The sequence below is a fragment of the Microplitis mediator genome, chromosome 7, assembly GCF_029852145.1.
Source record: "Microplitis mediator isolate UGA2020A chromosome 7, iyMicMedi2.1, whole genome shotgun sequence".
In the NCBI taxonomy this organism is placed as follows: domain Eukaryota; kingdom Metazoa; phylum Arthropoda; class Insecta; order Hymenoptera; family Braconidae; genus Microplitis; species Microplitis mediator.
In genome coordinates, this window is record NC_079975.1 from 23,894,717 (window position 1) to 23,908,326 (window position 13,610).

The 13,610-nt window shown below is 30.0% G+C and overlaps 1 protein-coding gene across 1 annotated transcript in view; it reads left to right on the forward strand.

The window, feature by feature from the left end:
* Window positions 1-5,431: 5,431 nt before the first annotated feature.
* LOC130670877 (uncharacterized) overlaps window positions 5,432-13,610 on the forward strand; it is a 59,455-nt gene continuing 51,276 nt past the window's right edge. The window contains exon 1 of the mRNA XM_057474482.1: window positions 5,432-5,605. The gene's annotated coding sequence lies outside the window, so the exon portion shown is untranslated. The remainder of the gene's footprint in view (window positions 5,606-13,610) is intronic.

A 13,610-nucleotide genomic window follows, 5' to 3' on the forward strand; every position in this document is an offset into this window, starting at 1 on the left:
TGTTCCTCGGGAAATTTCCGATGGGAAACTAGTGTCAAATAGCTAATTTTCGAAAAAAATCAGAATCAAAAGACGAAGTGAAATGGCAAGACCTGAATTATTTCTATCTTTTGGGGCATTTTGATTGATTCTAACGAATCTAGGGACTGTTCAGCTAAACTACTTTCACGATCGTGTTCCTCGGGAAATTTCCGATGGAAAACTAGTGTCAAATAGCTAATTTTCGAAAAAAATCAGAATCAAAAGACGAAGTGAAATGGCAAGACCTGAATTATTTCTATCTTTTGGGGCATTTTGATTGATTCTAACGAATCTAGGGACTGTTCAGCTGAACTACTTTCACGATCGTGTTCCTCGGAAAATTTCCGATGGAAAACTAGTGTCAAATAGCTAATTTTCGAAAAAAATCAGAATCAAAAGACGAAGTGAAATGGCAAGACCTGAATTATTTCTATCTTTTGGGGCATTTTGATTGATTCTAACGAATCTAGGGACTGTTCAGCTAAACTACTTTCACGATCGTGTTCCTCGGGAAATTTCCGATGGGAAACTGGTGTCAAATAGCTAATTTTCGAAAAAAATCAGAATCAAAAGACGAAGTGAAACGGCAAGACCTGAATTATTTCTATCTTTTGGGGCATTTTGATTGATTCTAACGAATCTAGGGACTGTTCAGCTAAACTACTTTCACGATCGTGTTCCTCGGGAAATTTCCGATGGGAAACTGGTGTCAAATAGCTAATTTTCGAAAAAAATCAGAATCAAAAGACGAAGTGAAATGGCAAGACCTGAATTACTTCTATTTTCCGGGGCATTTTGATTATTTCTGACGAATCTAGCGACTGCTCAGCTAAACTACTTTCACGATCGTGTTCCTCGGGAAATTTCCGATGGGAAACTAGTGTCAAATAGCTAATTTTCGAAAAAAATCAGAATCAAAAGACGAAGTGAAATGGCAAGACCTGAATTATTTCTATCTTTTGGGGCATTTTGATTGATTCTAACGAATCTAGGGACTGTTCAGCTAAACTACTTTCACGATCGTGTTCCTCGGGAAATTTCCGATGGAAAACTAGTGTCAAATAGCTAATTTTCGAAAAAAATCAGAATCAAAAGACGAAGTGAAATGGCAAGACCTGAATTATTTCTATCTTTTGGGGCATTTTGATTGATTCTAACGAATCTAGGGACTGTTCAGCTAAACTACTTTCACGATCGTGTTCCTCGGGAAATTTCCGATGGGAAACTGGTGTCAAATAGCTAATTTTCGAAAAAAATCAGAATCAAAAGACGAAGTGAAACGGCAAGACCTGAATTATTTCTATCTTTTGGGGCATTTTGATTGATTCTAACGAATCTAGGGACTGTTCAGCTAAACTACTTTCACGATCGTGTTCCTCGGGAAATTTCCGATGGGAAACTGGTGTCAAATAGCTAATTTTCGAAAAAAATCAGAATCAAAAGACGAAGTGAAACGGCAAGACCTGAATTATTTCTATCTTTTGGGGCATTTTGATTGATTCTAACGAATCTAGGGACTGTTCAGCTAAACTACTTTCACGATCGTGTTCCTCGGGAAATTTCCGATGGAAAACTAGTGTCAAATAGCTAATTTTCGAAAAAAATCAGAATCAAAAGACGAAGTGAAATGGCAAGACCTGAATTATTTCTATCTTTTGGGGCATTTTGATTGATTCTAACGAATCTAGGGACTGTTCAGCTAAACTACTTTCACGATCGTGTTCCTCGGGAAATTTCCAATGGGAAACTAGTGTCAAATAGCTAATTTTCGAAAAAAATCAGAATCAAAAGACGAAGTGAAATGGCAAGACCTGAATTATTTCTATCTTTTGGGGCATTTTGATTGATTCTAACGAATCTAGGGACTGTTCAGCTAAACTACTTTCACGATCGTGTTCCTCGGGAAATTTCCAATGGGAAACTAGTGTCAAATAGCTAATTTTCGAAAAAAATCAGAATCAAAAGACGAAGTGAAACGGCAAGACCTGAATTACTTCTATTTTCCGGGGCATTTTGATTATTTCTGACGAATCTAGCGACTGCTCAGCTAAACTACTTTCACGATCGTGTTCCTCGGGAAATTTCCGATGGGAAACTAGTGTCAAATAGCTAATTTTCGAAAAAAATCAGAATCAAAAGACGAAGTGAAATGGCAAGACCTGAATTATTTCTATCTTTTGGGGCATTTTGATTGATTCTAACGAATCTAGGGACTGTTCAGCTAAACTACTTTCACGATCGTGTTCCTCGGGAAATTTCCGATGGAAAACTAGTGTCAAATAGCTAATTTTCGAAAAAAATCAGAATCAAAAGACGAAGTGAAACGGCAAGACCTGAATTACTTCTATTTTCCGGGGCATTTTGATTATTTCTGACGAATCTAGCGACTGCTCAGCTAAACTACTTTCACGATCGTGTTCCTCGGGAAATTTCCGATGGGAAACTAGTGTCAAATAGCTAATTTTCGAAAAAAATCAGAATCAAAAGACGAAGTGAAACGGCAAGACCTGAATTACTTCTATTTTCCGGGGCATTTTGATTATTTCTGACGAATCTAGCGACTGCTCAGCTAAACTACTTTCACGATCGTGTTCCTCGGGAAATTTCCGATGGGAAACTAGTGTCAAATAGCTAATTTTCGAAAAAAATCAGAATCAAAAGACGAAGTGAAATGGCAAGACCTGAATTATTTCTATCTTTTGGGGCATTTTGATTGATTCTAACGAATCTAGGGACTGTTCAGCTAAACTACTTTCACGATCGTGTTCCTCGGGAAATTTCCGATGGAAAACTAGTGTCAAATAGCTAATTTTCGAAAAAAATCAGAATCAAAAGACGAAGTGAAATGGCAAGACCTGAATTATTTCTATCTTTTGGGGCATTTTGATTGATTCTAACGAATCTAGGGACTGTTCAGCTGAACTACTTTCACGATCGTGTTCCTCGGAAAATTTCCGATGGAAAACTAGTGTCAAATAGCTAATTTTCGAAAAAAATCAGAATCAAAAGACGAAGTGAAATGGCAAGACCTGAATTATTTCTATCTTTTGGGGCATTTTGATTATTTCTGACGAATCTAGCGACTGCTCAGCTAAACTACTTTCACGATCGTGTTCCTCGGGAAATTTCCGATGGGAAACTAGTGTCAAATAGCTAATTTTCGAAAAAAATCAGAATCAAAAGACGAAGTGAAACGGCAAGACCTGAATTATTTCTATTTTCCGGGGCATTTTGATTATTTCTGACGAATCTAGCGACTGCTCAGCTAAAGTACTTCCCTGATCGTGTTCCTCGGGAAATTTCCGATGGGAAACTAGTGTCAAATAGCTAATTTTCGAAAAATATCAGAATCAAAAGACGAAGTGAAACGGCAAGACCTGAATTATTTCTATTTTCCGGGGCATTTTGATTATTTCTGACGAATCTAGCGACTGCTCAGCTAAAGTACTTTCCTGATCGTGTTCCTCGGAAAATTTCCGATGGGAAACTAGTGTCAAATAGCTAATTTTCGAAAAATATCAGAATCAAAAGACGAAGTGAAACGGCAAGACCTGAATTATTTCTATCTTTTGGGGCATTTTGATTGATTCTAACGAATCTAGGGACTGTTCAGCTAAACTATTTTCACGATCGTGTTTCTCGGGAAATTTCCGATGGGAAACTAGTGTCAAATAGCTAATTTTCGAAAAAAATCAGAATCAAAAGACGAAGTGAAACGGCAAGACCTGAATTACTTCTATCTTCCGGAGCATTTTGATTGATTCTGACGAATCTAGCGACTGCTCAGCTAAACAACTTTCATGATCGTGTTCCTCGGGAAATTTCCGATGGGAAACTAGTGTCAAAAATTTGGAAAATCCAAAAGTGCGCGACTCATGATGCTCATTTATTATGAAATAATAAAATAATCATAAAAAAATTGCGGGAAGCACGAATCAATTTAAAATATATAAAATTTTCTTTCCTTAAAAATTTTTTTTTTTTTTTTTTTTTTTCTTAAATTATATTAGTATTTTTTATATAATTATGAAAGAACCTACTCAAAATATCTCGATTAATAACAAAAGCAAAAAAAATATATGTAAATAAAAAAAAATTGAACTGAAACAATTCAGGCTTACCAATTAGCAAAAAAAAAAAAAACAGCTACACTAGGATGGTAATTCGCAAGCGCCCCTGGTGGGATAAATGTACTTATAATGTATAGGTATAGATATATCGGCATCCATGTTAATTTTACATCGATATATATAGATATAGTTATGCAGCCTTTTTATTCTGTTATTAATTGTTATTAAACGACACTGAATTACCTAGCCAGTAGCAATAGGGGATCTACAAATCTTTCAAAGAATTAAAAAAAAAAAAATTTGATTCAATTACTGCATTTTTTCGTAAGTTATTGTGTCTACGGGTTTCATACTTGACGGACAGGAAATTTTTTTAGACTATTTTGATGTTTTTTCCTTTTTTATTGAACTAAATAAATTTTTGAAAAGTATGGAACTAATCTCCATTAAATTATCTTCAAAATAGTATGCAACATATCTCAATTCCGTAAACTAACAAGGGTATAATAATTGAAATAGTTGCCGAAGTGAGGCGAATTAAATTTTTCGATCATAAAGCACATCTCAGATGCTTCGCATCATGAGTCGTGCAATAACTCAAGAAATTTCTGGGTTAATTTTTCGATCGGTTTTTAAAATGAGAAATAGTCAATTCGTTTGGGCATGACAGCTGTTTCAAATTTTCAAAATTGACGACAATTTATAGTAATCAATCAGCACTTAAATAACATTGTAATTGCAATTTTGTCACTTGATTGACAATTTTTTTCCTTCGCATGAATTTACCAAAAATCTCTTCCCGTAATTTGAATACTGAATAACGAAATTTGTGTTCTTCCTTCGGGCATGGCTAGACAACAGTTTTTTTTTATCACGTATTTACTATATTTATTAGAAATACATTTATAGCTGAGCAAAATAGTTCACTCATAACTTGTGAAATAAAACTTTACAGTGCAATAAAACTTCGAAATTTGAAGGTAACTGAATAAGAGTCGAATCGAAAGAGGTCGCCGATTGTATTTGACCGGTGGTATTCCATTTTGAGCAACAGGTTTGACTATATCATTTTCCGAGGAAAATATCTTTATGTCAATGGATATCGGAAAGAGTAAAGTAACTTATTTAACCAACGAAATCAATAATTCCTTACATCAACTCAATTTCTAAGCAATATCATTTTTCCAACTCTCTCTCATTCACGTTTTACTTCGAGTCTCTACTTTTAATATTCCATGTGTATGTGTACTTTTAAATTAATTAAAAAATTTTCATTAAACGCCGTGTTCAAAAATTACTTAAAATCATAGTTATAAGGTCCATTTTCTTCTTTTTTCTTTTACTTCACGGTAAAAACATTAAGAGAAGAAACTAAAGTGAATAAAAAAAGAGTAAACAAGATCAGTAAAACATCTATAGCGTAGAAAGAACTATAGATAACTAAAGATCAACAAGAGAACAATGGAAATTCTACAGACTATACCATGGCGAGCATAGTTATACGCTAGTTCAAGGTATATCCGAGTTAAATTATCATAGTGAAGGATAGACTTATGACGACAAAGAGATTTCACAGCAACCGGAAGTTTCCAGATGTCGATTCTCTTCCACTCTGTCAACTTTCTGAGCAACTGTGAACATAACTATCTAACAATATTTATATATATACATATATATACTGCTAGGTAGTTAGTATGATCAATATATATATATATATATATATATATATATATATATATATATATATATATATATATATATATATATATATATTGATCATACGACTTTATCGAAAAGGTGTTAGACAGGTAATTAAATTTAACAATTATTAGTTGTCACTTCAGGTTGAAATGTATCACAAGTTCTAAATTAGTTGTGTATAACCGTAATATATAATTTAATCAGAGTACAATGAAATGCGCGAAGGAAATTAGGAGAAATGAAAATGAATGAGGCCGCGTTATCAATAGAATGTAAAAACAATACACACATGTGAATAAATGATGCTGAATAAAAAAAAAAAAGAAAGAAAGAAAATCTTTTTCTGTAGGTACGATTTAATGATCAGGCATGTCAATTATTGACGCGATACTCTCTACGTATATATGTGTATATAACGTTTCTAACGGATAACTGACGCTAATGAACGATATAATTACTGGAGATGCGTTTTTTAATTAAGCAAATAAGGAAAAAATTCATTATAATATATTGCTCTATATTTGTAATTTTGAAAAAATTTTTTAACCATTACTGGAAGTATGAGAGGGTTGTAATTGGAAAAAATTAGGCCGGTAGAAATTGTTAAATTGATATTTTAAGGAAACGAAAACATCGGGAACAGAGAAAATGGTTGAGGCTGATGGGTGTTTAAAAATGATTTTTCAAAGGGATGGATATTTTATGTGTAACGTTCCGACACTTAATTAGGAAACTTGGGATAGGAGAGAGGTTCTGAGAGAAAGAGGGAAGAGTTTCAATAGAAAGTCTATAGATGGATTGAGAAAATAAATTCGGATAGTCTGTGGCTCATCTCAAAAGATGGCTCTATAGGGAAATCAAATCCAAATTTAAAAACAATGGAATTTTTCAATTAAGAAATTTTGCGATACTTCATTGAAATGTTTTTTGGTTTTTAATTTGATTTTCTGTTTTCAATTACTGTACATACTTTTGTTTTACTTGTATTTAATAAGTCTACTCATTAATTAACATTTTTAATGAAAAAATTTTCTTATGAGAAAGTAACGAAATTATAAAATTTTTTCAATGTTCGTTTTATCTCGTATGAAAAAACAATATATGGTTAAAATATATAAAATCATACATGTTTGCAACAAAAAAATATATGATATATTATATTGTATATTATAAAAAGTCATATAGAGATTGTGGCCGATTTAATATAAAATTATATACAGTAGTAAATATATGTATTCCATATATGTTTTTTATATTAAGCTATATACACATTTAAATTTACCTTATAATATATTGTGTTGACATATTTCCTTTTATATTTAAAAAATATAAAATTTTTATATGAAATGAAATATATGGTAGCATATAATTGATATTATATATGGCACCATATATTTTCTTTGTTATATTTAAGCATATATTTTATTCGGTGTATGTATATGTATATGGGTATATATATTCGCATCAAATTAACTAATTTTGAAAAGTTTAACTGCAATTTAAAGAGTATATTAAAATTTATATCTAATTTAATTGGAGTTGGTCATACGAATAAGAAACTTTTCTTTTCCATACACAATATAAATATATGTTTTTATATATGATCAGAATATATTTTTCGTATATGATATAAATATATATTTTTATGTATGATAAAAATATAGTTTCCGTATCTGAAAAGAATATATATTTTCATATATGATAAAAATATATTTTTTGTATATGATAGGCATATATATTTTATATATGCTAAACATATACGGACTCGTATATGATAAGTATTATATTTTTTAATATAAAAAAAAATATATCAGAAAATATAGTTAAATTCGCCACATTTATTTTCTGATATTTATCATGTATTTTGACCATATATGTTATTTTCCTACGGGTAGTCAAACTACTCTTTATTACGCATGCGGTATAAGTACTATCTAAGTGCACACATTTTTGTTCGACAAAAAGCTGTTGGTGTATTCAACTGTTACTTCGACTTCTGCGCATTTTATCCATATTTTATACGAAAATTAATTATTTCCTTAGCGGTCCCGTTTTGACCTCCCTTCCGATATACCGACGTTTCCTTTCTGACGGATTTTGAAATAGGTTGATTAAGTATTTTTTGACACCTCTATTTGTGGGTATTCTGACAGAATGGTTATTTTAAAATTTATGTAATATATTTGAAAATAAATGCATAAACTATTAATATTGACTTGTCTAGGTTACGATAAGAATAATACTATGTAGAGATGTCAAGACGTAATTTCGGGAGATGTAATTAAAAGAAACAGGTTCTACTGGGTATTGTTAGCGTGACATACTTAATGTAATTTTTCATTTAATCCCATTATTCTCGATTTTACGCTTTCATAAATTTAAAATTAAATGGTGCGATCGATGGCTACTTTAATCTTAACACAATTACATCGTCTGCTTATCAAATTAAGAGCTAATGAAAAAATATAAACTCCACTAGAGTTGTATTGTTAATAGGTGTATATATACTTCATTGAATAATATATGTCTACACATTATACATTATTCCGCATTTTGTATAAAATTATTATGAAAATTCATTTGTTATCACTGACATTCGTCTCTAGCAAACACTACCCCCTGACATTATTGGTGCTTTCAGTATTGAGGTCTTTAAAACGAAATTGTTTGATTATTTAATGGAGCTAGAGACTTCTTAAATTAAATTACTTATTGCTATCGTCTGTGTTAATATTAATAACATTGTTATCATTATTGGTTTGTATATTTACAGTTATTTTATCAATTCAGCTACCCTAGTTAAATCAAATATCTTCATTGTTATCCTCATTATATTTTAAATTTTATATTATTTGTATCCACTATTGCAATAATTATTTTGTAAACTTTGAAATTTGGCAACTGCCTTGGCATTATTAAAAAAAATAAATTATCAATATACATGTATCATATATATATATATATATATATATATATATATATATATATATATATATATATATATATATATATACATATTATACCAAACAAAAAATTAAAGGATATTTGAAAAATTCCAATTTTTTAGGTGATTTTCAAAAGGCTGTAACTTAGCGAAAAGTGATCATAGAACGAAAAACCTGAAAAACGGTTGACCCTGCGGGAAAACCCCAAAACTTCTCACTGTTTTCGAACTCAGGAAGCTGAGTCTTTAATTTTTTTAGATTTTCTACAGAATTTCTCAGACGGCGATCGTGATCAAAATTATGGCGTCCAATGGATGCTTAAAGATCTCGGGGGTATTAGGAAATTCTTCTGGCAGAAAGCTAGAACATACAAGTGGAGGAAAAGAAATTTCTTCTGTTCGAGCTATAAAACTATAAGACACGACAGAACATACATTTCACTGTAAAAAAATAATTTTTTCCAAAGAGCTTCCAAGACTGAAAACTGATTCCATTTTACTACTTAACCGACCGACTTCAAAATCTAATCAGTTATAAGTTTTGGTGAGTTATTTTAATTGCGCTACGAACGCTCGAATCGATTAATTCGTTTCAAGGATATTGTCGGACAAAAAAAGTTTACACACACACACGGCCGGACATCCATCCGGAAATAGTCAAGAATAGCTTCCCATGAACTCAAAACAACGAAATCTGGTAAAAACTCGATTTTCGAAAATCGGACCTGAACCACTAGCTTCTCTTTTTTCAAAAATTTTTAATTTTCATAGCAGGACGTTAAGAAAAAAGCAAATTGAAGCTCGGAGTTTATAGTTTTTAGACACTCGGTTCAAATATTTTTATCTACCCATAGTTCTTACGTAATTATAACAAAATTAGAGGAATTAATAAATTTTCAAAAATTTTTCCTATCTTTCGGAAGGTCTAAGGCCTTCAATAAATTAAAAAAAAAAATTTGAAAAACAATTTTTGGGCACTCAAAATTGTACAAAAATCATGAATCGTAAATGACGATTAAAAACAATTTTGGAAAAAAAATATTTTTCCCAAATTTTTGGAATGGTCCATTTTGCCCACCCGGTCCCACTTTGCCAACTCTGACCCTATATGTGCTCTAGCAAATTTATATTTTTATTAATAAAACAGTAAACTGTTAGCGCGTTGTTATGTGAATTGTTATTGGGCTTTTTATTTAATTAAGCTAAAATTTTTCTTGGCAAACTATAACATTACCACGAATATGCGACTGTCGTCTTACAATCTAAGAGATAGACACCAGATGTTCTGGTGTCTTATAATTAGAGGAAGTGAAGACAAAATTATTCGGGATCAGCGCCAAGATTTTTTAATAAATTAAGAAATTAAAAATTTTTTTTAATATGAATCAATTGAAATTATGTTCAACTACAGAACTATCATAAATATATGATGATTTAAATTAAAATAGTAATCAAATTTCCAAAGTAATTAATTATTACCTTAAAGTGACAAAGTCGTAGGTGTAGAGTCCAGTATTATCTTAGTCGGCATTTTGCCCGAGACTAAATCAGCTTCGCATTTCATTCAAGCGCAAATGCTAAATGGTCACTTCTTTTCGCCTTTACTTTTTTACTTGCACGAAAGTATCCTGAGGAAATGCACCATTTAACTTTTATTTCAAACGATAAAAATTCTTGGCGTTTATGCAAAAAAAAAAATAATTACTTTTTAAAAATGTAATTATTCAACAAAAAAATGAACATCGATTTTTAAAATTACTCTTATCATTAATAATATTAATAATTTATGTAAAATGACCCGGGATTAATTCATGACAGATTTTAATGGAAAATAATTTTCAGCAAATTTGATTACCGTAATGATAATTGAAAATTAAAATTTTTTTTTTATCGAGTCTTGGAGAACTTCGCTAGCGAATAAAATGAATTTTCATAATATATAATTTTATGACAAGGTGCAAGTAGCAAAATTCTATTACTTTTCTGTCGTAAAATTAATACGTGCGTCATAAAAAAATATATGATTGCATTTTAATATTACATGACTTGTCATAAAATTATTTCGGTAAATGTAACTAATGAATTGTAAATTTTTCAAGTATATAATACACTGTAAAAAGAGCGGTGTTAAAAATGGACTCATATTAACTCCGCCCGGTGTTAAAATGAAATTACACCGGTGTAGGAAGCGTAATTCGGCGGTGTTAAAATACCGGTGTAAAAGCGGCGTAAATCGCGTCCGCTTGGAGTATTAACTTTGAAAAGCTTATAGAACAAAAAAAATGTCAGTTCTTCCCCATGAAAAAAATTTATAAAGAAAATATATGTTAAAATATAAAAAAAATATATTAAAAATACATAAAAAATATATAAATATATATAAAATATGTATAAACAATATATTTTAAATAGCTAACTTTTGGCCGATTTTCGTATATATTTTATATATTTTGAATATATTTTAAATATATAAAAAATACATGTATAATAATATACGAAAAATATATTTTTCTTATATTTCAAAATATAAAAAAAATATATTTTCAATCTATAAAAAATATAATTATGAAAATATAAAAAAATTACATACAAAATATATTATTAAGTTAATTAACAACATAGAAGAAGAAACATAAAAAGTTTATATAAAAAATATAATTTTTATATAATTTTTGTATATTTTTAAATATATAAAAAAATATATTTTTTGTGTATTTTTATACATGTATGTTTATATATTCTAAGATATAGGGGAGGGTGGGGCAGAGCGGCCCCCCTAAGCCAATTATTATTTTTTGTGGCTTTCAACCATAACATCACTTTACTTTTGTTCTATTTCGAACAAATTTATGGACATTTTGCCAAAATTCTGAAAAAAAATTTTTTTTTTTTGTGGGGCAGAGCGGCCCCCCTTCAAAAAGTGATAAAAAAAAATTTTTTTTTCGTTTTTTTTTTTTTTTTAAATTGTTTTCATCATTAAGAATGTATTTCTTTCTCGTGACAATTATTTTTGGTTTTATATTACTCGAAAAAAATTTTTTAAAGCGTAAAAAATCGTTCACTCTCGATTACCTCAATTACTAATTGTTATTTAATAAAAAAAAAATCAATTCTATAATTTTACTTTATTTCAAAAATTTATCAACTAAAAAAAAAAATTTAATTTTTATAAATTTTTAGTGACCAAATTTGCCTCTTACATTAAGAAACGGCCGAAAAATATGAAAAAATAATTTTTTCGGAAGTTTCGGCTGGTCCATTTTGCCCCAGGTGTTATGCGTAGGGCTAGAAATGTGGAGTTATAATCATTTTTTTTTAATTTGACGATAAAAATATGAAAAAATCACTTTTTCAAAATTTTGGGCTTGTCCAATTTGCCCCAAATGTCATGCGTAGGGGTAAAAATGCGCAAACATATCGGATTTATAGTAATTAGTCGAAAAACAAAAAATTTTTTTTTTGGTCAAAATTTCAGGGGGGCCGCTCTGCCCCATGGGGGCCGCTCTGCCCCACCCTCCCCTATTCTTAATATATTTAAAATATATACGAAAATCGGCCAAAAGTTAGCTATTTAAAATATATTTTTTTTATATGAAAAATATATTTTTTTTATATTTAACATATATTTTTTTTATAAATTTTTTTCATGGGGGCTTTATGAAAATTAATAAAAAATATCATTTATTAACAAGTATAGTGATCGAGTGAGTAAAAATATTCACAAAGTAAATTATTTTAACACCGGTAAAGAATATCTACACCGGCGGCGGCGTTATTCTAACCCCTTTGAATTTTTTTTAACACCGGTACAGAATATTTACACCGGTGGGGGCGTCATTTTCACACCGCTTTCGGGGTTGAAATTTAACACCGCCAATTTTAACACCTACACCGCTTGGACTTACCCCGGTGATTTTTTACAGAGTATATTTTAAAAATATAATATTAAAAGTTTTTATGTATTGTAATATCAATATTCATTTGTCGTAAATAAGATTTAAAAGTATGCACTTGTCATAAAGTTGCAATACATTTAGTTAAATATTAAAATATTCGTTATGAAATTACAATCATTTTTTATGATAACCTATATTGTAAAAAAAAGAAAAACCAATTTTAACAGTATACGAGCACATTTTAACTCAAAAATTTATCTACAGATATAAACTTTTCATATACTCTTCAAGTATTTATTTAGAACGACTGCATTCATTTTCGCCCGGTACATTTGTTGGGAGTTTATTATACTTTCATACCATACATATATTTAAATATTCCAGCTGCATGTGTTTTACATCATTTATAACCGATCCATTTTACTTCTGTTATATTGGTGTTAATAATTCTTCTTTATAATATCGATAATAGTATATTACACACCAACATGACCGCTCTACATTACCTGTTGTCTATAGTCACTCAGCCGTGTACTTTTTGAATATTAATTACAAAAACTAATGGATACATTCCGGTTCGGGTGCTAATCGTCACAACTCACGTCTTATACACGATCGTACTAGATATATGAACTCAGTAGCTACTTAATATGTACTGAGATATCTGTTCTTCCTTCATTAATCTGTACCTTTATTTTCTTTCCTGAGTTAAACTGATAAATCGAATGTTCATTTTGCCGATTAAAAAAATATTTGTATTATATACTTTTAAGTACATTATCCAATATATAATGCGATATGTTGGAAAAGTATAACGAAAATTATTTTTTTTATAATAGTTACTATACTTTAAAATATATGTCTCGATTATATTTCGTTATATTGAAATTTATTACCAGCAAATTATATTTTGAAAATATACAATGCTCTATAATAAAATATATATTTTCTTTTATAGTTTATGTTATAAGAAAAAAT